General features: G+C 36.1%; 1 long non-coding RNA gene across 1 annotated transcript; it reads left to right on the top strand.

The window, feature by feature from the left end:
• The first annotated feature begins 3153 nt into the window (after positions 1 to 3153).
• Positions 3154 to 4920, top strand: LOC126791021 (uncharacterized). The gene is made up of 3 exons (XR_007671778.1): positions 3154 to 3489; positions 3594 to 3762; positions 3846 to 4920. It is a non-coding gene; the product is annotated as an uncharacterized LOC126791021 (long non-coding RNA).
• Positions 4921 to 11887: the final 6967 nt, after the last annotated feature.

Raw genomic sequence — 11887 nt, 5'->3', positions numbered from 1 at the left:
TCTAGCCTCTAGACCAAAGCTTTTCATGATTTTTCCGTGGACTTTCTCATTGTATTTTGTTTTCTCCACTATTTTTCTTATTTTTCTTTACCAATTCTTTTTACTACAACCCAACATGTTTATTCAACGTATGATCTCATGATTGTTTTCTTCTTCTTTATGTTATGTTCTTACATTGTATCTTTATACTTATTAAAACTTCATTCTCATATGTGGACACATGCCCAATGCTAACAATAAAAACAATGACGATAAAAGAAGTACGTAAGAAAAAAAGAAAATAATAATCATATCAATGCTCATGAACACCGACTTCTTTAGCTTAAAACTTCATTAACAATTTATTTACTTCCATTTCTTTAGTACCTATTGGTCGGTAGATTAAATTCGAATGGTTTATTTTTTTTCTTATAAATAATCGAGATTATGTAATTTCTTTGTAATAGATACAAGTCATACAACCAATAAATTTGCTTAGAACAAAAAATTTTCCATAGAAAATTTTCTTAGCATATATTAAATCTTCATCCAATAGCATCTACAAAGCGTCAAAGAACCCATAGGGCCAACCTAAATGCTTCGGGCGCACTTGGGAGTGAAGCAAATTATCATAGAAACATGAGCTTGTAGTTAAGAGACATGATATACAATACACTATGAGTACTGAGAAATATATAGAAGTCGATCAATATGAATTATGTGAATTTTATGAATCAATAAAAATCTGTAAAAATCAGCAAAAAGTACGTGATTGAAATCAGTGGTTTTAACAATTCTCTAAAAATCTGTGTACTTTTTAAAAAAATTGTCAATTAAAATAAATCTACACAAATCTATATACAATACACTCTTTACTAGAAATCGCTCACACTTCATGGATGTGAGAAACTTGGTAATTATTTATGTGAAAAGGTAGGTGGTTAAAACATGAGAAAAAATAATATTTTTCTATTAATTTATTTTGTTTTGACCATAACACCCCTAGGTGTTTGTTTGTCAGTGGAAGCTATAAATAAGTATATTTAGAAATTTATAATTTGGTGAAATTTTTGGATGTTCGCTTTATAATAATAAAGATTAATCCAAATATTTCAAGTATTAGAATTCAAAGTAAAACGTCTCTAACATGAAAACATTTCTAATAGTTGGACTTAGCACGGAAATCACACACATTTGGGTAACAAGTAAGTCGGTACACACTCGTTTACTAAAACTTAGAGGGTGTCCCTATACCGTCAGACTAATCCTACATCATATATGCACACAAGCCTTAATATTGGACTCCAATTGATAACTCTATAAAACTCTATCACGCACACAAGGTTGTTCGATTACTGACTGGATTTTAAGCTTTCATTTGAAGTATTTTCATAATTAGAAAGTACAATTAATATATATATATATAATGTATATAATATACGGATCCAGTATCTAGGGGGAATAATGCGATCGGCCATCTCATGTTCCAGGCCGTCTTCAACTCGTCTCCACTTGAATGAGTATTAAATCTTTGATTTCACACTATCTGATAATAATACATATTATTTTACTGTTGATTTAGATATTGCGCGATTTGACAGCCAAATCAATCATTGATTCATAGTGCTCTATTTTATTTCATCCCACTTGGCGCAAAATCTTGATGATTATACCAAGACACGCACTCCATCTCTTTCTATTCACTAATTTATTTTTGTTTTTAGCAAAACTAATCACAGTACACTTTTCAATGGGCACTTTTGTTGATGTCAATCAATTTTATTTCAGAAATTGGCTAGTCTTTTCGCTCAAATATAAATTAATCGATCTTTCACTTTTGTTTAGTTGGGACGTTATATGTTGTCAAATACATTAATATGATTGTTGTGTTCCCCAACTCTTTTTTGCACACTTGTATGAATTTTGTTGATTACCAAATTATCCCTCTTGATTTATTGGTTGATGGTTATGATATTTTTCTGAGAAATATATAGTTTAATTAGTTTCTTTTGAGTATAGATTTGGAATTTTTCCCTAATTGAATGGTTTGCCACACATTCGGACAGTGGAAATTTCAGTGGTAATTTTGCAATCCAATTATCGGATTTGCGTCACTGAATAAGTGGCCCTAGCATTTGTTTTTGTTTTGAGAGGTTCAGTATGATGACTAGTGGTGCGGCGGCGACTTGAGTTGTGTAAGGTGGAGATTCCAACAAGACTGGGGTGGTATTATGTCATTATTACTTTATATATTCAATGTGGTCGATATGAATTCTCAAATTTTTATTATCTTATAAATTTAGCGAAATATTAATTTAACACGTTAGCCCGTCGGGACCGGCAAAAAATATTATTTTAGTCAGATTATTAATTAATCGGGTATGAATTTAACGAGGTTCTACTGTATTAGATATTGTGGCTTCCCATGTTTAATCATGGATGAGGAAACCGTTGTACTTCATTGCTAGAATAGGGTGATTACTGTGTGTTTCCTTGGTTTTCGAGTACTTTTATGACTACCGTGTTGTGATAGCGGCTCGGACCATAAATACTTGTCTATCGTGATGTGGTAACAATTAGATGTGTAGAATATTTGACCTCATTGGCTCTTGTTTAAATGAAATTATTTCTATCCTTAAAAAAAAGTATGATGACTAGTGTTGATGGTAGCAATAATACTCTATGCCAAGCGTAAGTAACAACCTCGTAGATCGTCCAACCGATGCAAGGATCCCAGCCTCCGATGTACATATTGTAGTTTGACACCTGGGCCACCGGAAGTCGCTCTCCTATGCTCCCCGTTATGCTTCAAGAGTAGAGAATGTGAGTAGTTTGTCCCTTATCGGAAACAACAGTTGTGAGGGAACTCTCCTTAGCTATAAAAGAGAGCTTCCCATAGATAAAAGGGATCATATCCAATCAGTTCCACCCTCCACAATTGTATAAGTAAAGGGCTATATATTGCCAAAACATAGTTGAATCTTAAGTGAACGTAATCATGCTTGTCAAAGGCACGGCGAACCACTATAAATATTGTGTCAATATATCCTATTCATACTTCTTACTAAGCCTACGGGTTAAACAGAAACAACTAGTTGAAATTTGCTATCTCAACTGACAAATAAGGACAGCAAATTGGGAACGTCTGGAATGCACTGCGGCGCCGGCTACATAGCTCTTTTGTCCCATTACGTGGCGTTCGATGATTTGCTGAGAGACATGGGTCCCGTTATTTTCTCCTCCACGTAAGTGCGGCGTCTGTGGCTCTGTTTTCTCGACGCGGCTCGGCAAGTCGAATTAGGAGGAGGGTGTGACAGAGAATTGAGGGCGATGGTAAAATTTAGGTTTTGAGGTGTACCTAATTTCATATTGAGAATGAGATCAGGGACAGTCTGGGTTCGACCGACACCATTGAGGAGCTGGAGCCGCCGTCCCTTTGACCGGAACCCTTAAGATCTCTGGTTCTAATTCCAGCCTTCCGCCAATGTAATACAGCGCCGGTGGTGAAAGGTCAACAATTTAGGAATGAATCGATTTGTTTTTGTCTTATTTAGGGTTTAGCGTTGTAATCGGAAGTTGTTGACACCGAATAGCATTATAATTTGTACTTCCAGTTGAAGGAATTCTCTACATATGAAATAGAATACTAATCGTTGCTCAAGTTGCCATGGGCGAAGTTGACGACCCAAAAGATGCTGATGCAGAGGAAGAAATTGTGTTGTTCATTTTCGCCCCCGAGAAGAAATTAGCAGGTCACAGATTCCATCTGGTTCGACTTTATTGGTTTGATTCTTTGCCCTATTGATTGATATTCGATTCGATACGATATTATAGTTTTGATTAATGAATGTGAGTGTGCGATACAGATGCCAAGTCTTACTGGGCTCCATCGTCGAGTCCACTTCCGAATGGCAGAGTTGGTGTGATTATTGGTAAGCTGGGAGAGACTATTAACTATCTTCAGGCTTAATCTGGAGGACCCCAAGATTCAAGTTACTCGACTAGGGAGGTGGAGATTATGGGAACCTCGGAGCAAATCTCAAAAGCCTTTTACTATGCAATGTTCCTGTTTTGGGAGGCTTTGAGTTCCGAGTATATTAGTATGGATATATGAAATACTATGGTTTTTTGCTTGCTCTACTTCAAGTTCTGAATCAACATGAAAGGTAATTGCACTTGGTACTCACAACTATATTTATACCAGACTGAATCAGGAGGTCTTTCCATAGTTTCTAGATTCATTTGTTATGAAATTTCTTCACAACAAGGTACATGAGTTTATCTGCATCATCAGCATTTTGTAGTGAGTTGGTTTTCAAAAAACAATTGTGATTCCGTAAGTTGCATGTTGCTCTTGTAATTGGATTACGAGGGGAAACTAATCAAACTTAAAAAAAAAAAATTAAAGCTAGTACTAATGCTCCTATTCGGGTTTCTTTATTTGGACCTAGATATCTGTTTTTCATTTCATTTCGGTATTTGTAAGGCAGTGGAGTGTTGGATATTATTTAACTCATATATTTTGGAATTTGAATGTCATATTCTATGCAGGCGATTCCCCTACATCTTCCTCTAGTGACATCTCAACTAAAAGGACAGCATAGATTGATGAAACTAGTGAACCAAATTGAAGCTTCCAAATTGCTGTGTTTGGTTTCAATAATTTGCTTGCAATGTATATTTGGTCTACTCCTAGTCTTACTGCACTTTAGTTTGGAGTTTTTTTTTTGTTCGATCGATTATCGCTAGTAATTTTTTCTTTAATCGGATTGAAAATTGCTCTAATGTTGCTGAAGCTACTATTATCACAATTTTTTTCTAATTTGTGGCAATGATGATAACTTTTATGGAAATTAGGATGATACTATTACATTTCCCTCAGCATGAAGCCTGATGATGTCATTTATGAGATGTTCATTGATGGATTTTGCAAAACGGGTTTTGTTGTCTTGTGAATAGAAAAATGAACATGCATTGTTGCTTATGTCTCCCAAAGTACTAGAGCCTTGACCCCGAGATTACTCCAGCATGATTGTTCTCCTGGATGACATCGGCTGAAAACATTAAAACATGTAATAGTTTTTAGATCGGAAGGCTTGTATCAGTCATTAGCTATATCAACTCGTTTATTTTGTTTGATAGAGAAGGATTCTGCTGGTAAATAGGTTTCTTCCTTCTGACATTACTTGACATCTAATTATATAACAAGTTTATAACTATCTCAATAGATTTAGCTTTTGGAGCCAATCCATGAGATTCTATTGTATAAGCACACGAGATTCTATGTTTGATAAATTTCTTATACTGAACCATACCAGTATTACCTTGCTGTATTTTATTCAATTGCTAGAAGTGCATTATTTTACAGCTTCTTACTGTAAACTAGGAGCTACTTGTCTTCTAAAGCCATGAAAACGTGAAATGGAAACATCATCCATGACCTCACATACAAACGAATCAACTCTCAAGATATATGTATATATCCCAAAACTTCAAAGAGCAAGAGACTTCTATGTTACAAGTGTGAATCAAGTGAAATAAAAAAGTTATACTATATCAGTAGCCACTTCGGTGATCAACAACTGAAGTAATAAATATGGTCAATCGACACCGGCCGATGTGATTAGTATATTTATTAGTCTACCGTGTCAAAATTTCGTTGATTTTAGACCTCATTTGACCGTTAATTTCATTAGACAACACAAAAACGCGCGTTTTTACTAAACGGAAATCCTTTAACCGGAGCCTTACGAAATTCTTTTTTTAGATTCGACCGCACACCCTCGTCCGACAATATTACGTGGTTGCGAACATATAAGTCACATTCGGCCATCGGCCCTCGGTGATAGGTCTATCCATAAGGCATATTATTAACGTTTTAGGTTGACCGGACAAACCGATGGTCAAACAAGCCCGAAATTCGATATTTTTTTTACCATATGCATAATTATATCTAAGGATCACATCGTGTGGTGTCAATTGAGCACGAGGCGTTTCCATCATATAATCGCTTCATAATGTTACAAGTGTAAATCAAGTGAAATAAAAAGTTATACTATATTAGTAGCCACTTCGGTGATCAACAGCTTAACTAATAAATATAGTCGATAGACACTGGTCGATGTGATTAGCATATTTATTAGTGTACCATGTCAAAATGTTGTTGATTTTAGACCTCATTTGACCGTTAATTTCTCGAGTCAACACAAAAACACACGTTTTTACTAAATGGAAACCATTTGACCGGAGCCTTCCGAAATTTTTTTTATTCGACCGCACACCCTCGTTCGGTAATATTACATGGTTGTGAACATATAAACCTCATCCGACCATCGCCTCCCGGTGATTGGTCTACCCATAGAGCATATTATTAACGTTTTAGGTTGACCGGACAAACCGATGGTCAAACAATCCTGAAATTCGATAATTTTTTTACCATATGCATAATTATATCTAAGGATCACATCGTGTGGTGTCGATTGAGCACGAGGCGTTTCCATCATATAATCGCTTCATAATGTTACAAGTGTAAATCAAGTGCAATAAAAAGTTATACTATATTAGTAGCCAATTCGGTGATCAACAGCTTAAGTAATAAATATAGTCGATAGACACCGGCCGATGTGTTAGCATATTTATTAGTGTACCGTATCAAAATGTTGTTGATTTTAGACCTCATTTGACCGTTAATTTCATTAGACAACACATAAACTGATAGGAGCACAAAGTGTGACGTTCTTAATGTTTATATGCCCTATTCTTGTGCTTTGTTACTTCTTATTTAGTTGTTTTAGGTTCATAATTATTATTTGTATGTTCTAAGCAGAGCTATGACGAAATTGAATGACTTGATGATGAAATTGTGCTAAGTGTTAGAAATCCTTATTGAGCTCGGATTTCTTACTCGACTAGGACTCTACTTTCCTATTTTCATTCTTTCATATTCCTTAATCGTCGAATTCTTTTCAGGAAAGACAAATCATACTTTGAAAGAGAGTAGAGATGCCGTGATGCATTCCTAGTGAGACAAGGAAATCATATCAGAAGGAGAAGAAGAGGCCGACCTAGTTACTCCTAGTTGAACAACGAGAGATGCCGTGTAGCCCATATGTGTTCTCCCTATTGAATTTGGTTTCCTACATCAAGTTGGATATGGAGTACATGAATCAAAATCCATATCAAAGAAGATTTCAGCTTCCCAATTGGATTCTATGTCCTACAAGGGACGGCAAATAGGGCTTTGTGACTCCTATATATAGAGGCTCGGCCTCCCCATTCATTCATCATCAACCTTGCACACAAGCACAAGCCATAGCCCTTCCAAGAAATCCTAAAACCGATTCCACCATTCTCCACCAATATATAGCCTTCAAGCACGCTTGTGAAGAGGTTTCATCCCCTTAGAAAGCCACGGCTATACTTTGTGAGATCGCTTGATTGATAAAGTGTAACCATGATTCTCTCTATGTTTAAATTCGGGCTTTGGTTTTTCTTATTCTTGGATGAGTATGCGATTTGTGTAGTGTAATCTTGTTTTGATTTTGTCTATGAAATAGTTACTTGATTCACTTCATATAAAGTTGCGATTTTAGGTTTTTAGTTCTATGATTTTGGTTTCTGCCGTGATCTATTCTTGAATGATTTCGAAAGTATCTATGTGTTATGTATACGCTTGTAACATGATATTTAGGTTGTTGGATTTATGACTTATGCTATGAACATGTTTATCTTTTCTATGTGATTTTTGAAATTGCATGATTGGGGGTTAAGTAGGTGACATGCTTAATGAATTCAATATGCGTGGCTTTGAAGTTGCATGGTAGGATAAGTATGTTAGATTTCGATTAAGACCGCTTGGAATGAATAGAATGTGTTAAGTGTCTATGTGTTTAGGTTACTGCTTAGAACCCTAATTGCATGATCCAACCTTAGTCATTCATGATAGTGTCTCGGCATGACTCTTAAAGGAGAATTAGAATTTGATTTTCGTTAGCTTTGTATGATTTGTTTTGGTAATGTATTGTGTGTTAGTTGGTTGATCACATGTATATATTAGCTTAGGTTTTATTTTCTGTTTTTTATCTTTCAATCCGAACCTATATCAAAATCTTCTTATATCTTTTGAATTCGTTGTTAAATATTTGTGATTCTAAGCCCTGGCTGGATCCCCGGTTTGTGAACGATACCCTCTTACTTTATACTACTTACGATGCTTACAGGGTTAAATATTTATGTCGAGTAATCGAGCAATCATCATAAACGCACGTTTTTACTAAACGGAAATCCTTTAACCGGAACCTTACGAATTTTTTTAGATTCGACCGCACAATCTCGTTTGATAATATTACGTGGTTGCGAACATATAAGCCTCATTCGGCCATCGGCCCCCGGTGATAGATCTACCCATAGGGCATATTATTAGCGTTTTAGATTGACTGGACAAACCGACGGTCAAACAAGTCCGAAATTCAATAATTTTTTACCATATGCATAATTATATATAAGGATCACATAACGTAGTGTCGATTGAGCACGAACCGTTTCCATCATATAGTCGATTCATGATGTTACAAGTGTAAATCAAGTGTAGTAGTAGTAGCTTTTTTGTGTTCGTTTGTAGTAGTTTTAAAATTCGATAGTAGTAACTTTAGAATTCCATGATAATAGATTTATGCCTGAGTGGTAGCTTTATGCTTGGAAGTAGTAGCTTTTGTGTTCATTGGTAGTAACTTTATAATTCGACAGTAGTAGCTTTATAATTCCATGGTAATAGCTTTGTGCTTGAGTGGTAGTAGCTTTGATACTGCTTCGCAGTAGCTTTTTAACATGTTGGTAGTAGCTTTTGTGTTCGCTAGTGGTAGATTTTCATGAGTAAACAAAATGCGACGAGATTTTAAGTTGACCGAACAAATCGACAGTCAAATAAGCTCGAAATTCGGTATTTTTTTTACTATATGCATAATTAATAGTGATGCTACCTTCAAACTTCAGTTGGCTTTCTTTTAGATAAAACATACTTTCTCTCACATGGGACAACATATCTCCTGCGCTCTTTCCTGATAGCTATAGGAGGTCTGACAGTTCACCAGTATATTCAATCACCTGCAAAAGATAAGCATTACATACTCTTAGGGAGGAAATTAGAATGTACAATGACTATTATCATACCATGTCCCCTGCTCTATGTGGGTGCTTCGCAAAAATACCAAAACCATATATTCCCGATTTTCTAAGAAAAATAAGGTGTGGGGTCAGATTTCAAGTGTCAGTATCACATAGGTTTTTCTCTCAGAAACTGTTTACATTAAGGAATCCAGGGCTTAGTTTGGTTCTAATATGTATTATTTAGCTAAAGTTGGTTGCGTCAAAGAACCAATTAACAACCACACTCACACCAGATGGAGTGTCTCTAAGTGAATAACGCCAATTTCAAAATGTATATGATCCACAAAAATGGGGAAACTTTTTTAGGTACATCTAATGCATGTAATTGCAGCAGTAAATAACAATAAAACAAAGATAATATTGATAAAGCATAAGCATACCAGTATGAGCACATCCAGATGGATTAGATGGTGGATTATAGTCTAAACATCGACACACAGTTCGGCCCATCTAGTCGCCAGCAGTTGAACGATCATTGGATGGTTGCTTATGCCTCTTGCAGAAGGAAATGAAAGGAATGCATTGATCTTCTTCATCATTATCTACTGAAAGTAAACGCAGTCTCTCTTCGTCCTCAAGCTTTGCATTTATAAGATAGAGAGAGAAATCAATATAAACACTCCATGATGTTTATTTGAGGTAATTAATTCAGAAAAATAAAACTAGTAATAATTACATAAAGCAAGCTATTAAAATAACATGGATATAACATGAAACCATTATGTAGAACTGAGAGAATAACCACCTCAACACAAAGTCCAGCAGCTCGTGCGCAAAGTGGATGAAGTATGATTTGAACACTACAGAAGAAATAAACACAGTGAAAATCCAAAACATTATTTCATGCAAATAAATTTTAAAGATAAAATCAATGTTTCTATGTTTCAGTAGTCCAAAATAAACATCATAAGTTTCTCAAATCATTTTTGTTTTGCATGACACTGAAACGATCCTTGAAGACTATTTTGAGCTGTCAAAAACTGACAATGAAACAAGAAAGATAGGTTTTTCGTTAGACATGAATAGCCAACTGTATGCCATTAAGGCATTATGTCGAACACTTGATGTGCATAATGTGTGCCCAACTCTAAATCAGTTCTAGTATCCTAATGGAGTACCATGCTTATCCCTTTAAATTTCCAGTGTCAACTATCAAAACAGAGCATCATCAGCTACAAAGTCTGTAACTTGAAACAAGATTGTATGAAGTGTAACTGGAAGTTAAAGGTGATTAAATTCTATACTTGGAAGCCTCAAGTCCCTTAAATAATATTTCATCATCAATTGCAAATACACCACCAAAACAAAAGACCTTCAAATAAGTAAAGCCCAATCAAACAAAGGAATTGCTCATTCCACATAATCAATCCATACCCAAATGCAAACAATCCAAATTGAACCAAATCCCAGATAAAGGGCAATTGCAGGACTAAAGATTGAATTCCCATTACATAATTATGAAAAGTTGAATACAGAGAAGAGAGAGGTACCGAGAGGAAGCTAAAGATGTGCATGGGGCAGCCATCAAGGTTGTTTATGAGACAAGACAAAGACAAAGAAGTAGAAGACCCATACATCATCTCCGAATTCACCAGAAATCTAGAACTTCAAACGCTGAGAGCAAAACTTACCTAGAATTTCCGAATGCTACGATCGCCATCTCAGCGCGACGTCACTTTCCATTAACCCCGGCAGTGGCATCTGCCATCGGTTCGTTCTTCCTCGCCATCCCCTGCACCTCATTGAAATAACTCCGTGTCCGAAATCATTGTTCTTAAACAAAAAAAATTCTGAACAGATCTACATTAAGCGCCTAATAATTGACAACAGCTACCCATCACCTGAATACCTCAATATGAATGAGACCGCCGAATGCTTATGGAGACATGGTAAAACGATTCATAAATCGATGTCTTTGATGATTGGAGGGTCAACAAAGCTTACGAACGTAAGCATCGAAAAACGTTCGACGGTGGTGGTGGCGCCTCTTCGACGATGAGGGGAGAGGCGGCCCTGTTCCCCCCGGTCAATGATCTAGATCTGTCAATCTGACTTCTGGCTATTTCAAATTTGGGCTACGAGTTTCTTCTCAGAACAAAAAAATTGGGGCTGTGAGTCTTACCCTACACACCTCCACACACTACTACACCTCGGTCGGCTTCGTCGAGCCGCGCCGGAAAAATGACCGCCGTGAGTTTTTGCCGAACTGGCGCCCACGTGGAGATACAAAGGTTGACCTCAGCAGCCTGCGCCAATCGCAGCTTGCCACGTAATATGATAAAAGAGCTGTGTAGCCGGCGCCGCGGTACATGATAAACAACGACCATCTATTGGCTCTTCTTTAGAATATCGCCCGAAAGAGTCATTTAGATATTGGTACAAAATGACTTTTTTTAAGGGCACAATAAAAATTTTACGTACTAAGATGTGAACAAACATGTGATCTTCCATTCTTCCCAGAGTATACATGTACCTTATAATTAGTATTGTATAAGTAGATATAGTTATATTAAACATTTCACCGTACTAAATTTCGAAATAACAAATACCAAAAAGGAAAAATGTTAAAAAACAAACCACCAACCAAGCAGATTGTGGTCGATTTTTGTCTAGCTATCGGTTTGCCAATATCACAAGATCATTTGAAGTTTTGAACAGTTGAACCACTCGACATTTCCTCCTTAAAAAGAAAATAGGATGATAGTTGGTCACCAACCCTAGGCCTAAGCTCACAGTTTTCCAG

The sequence above is a fragment of the Argentina anserina genome, chromosome 4 (assembly GCF_933775445.1).
Source record: "Argentina anserina chromosome 4, drPotAnse1.1, whole genome shotgun sequence".
Classification (NCBI taxonomy): Eukaryota; Viridiplantae; Streptophyta; class Magnoliopsida; order Rosales; family Rosaceae; genus Argentina; species Argentina anserina.
Note: the sequence above shows the minus strand (reverse complement) of the source record. Positions and strands in the feature narration are given on the sequence as shown.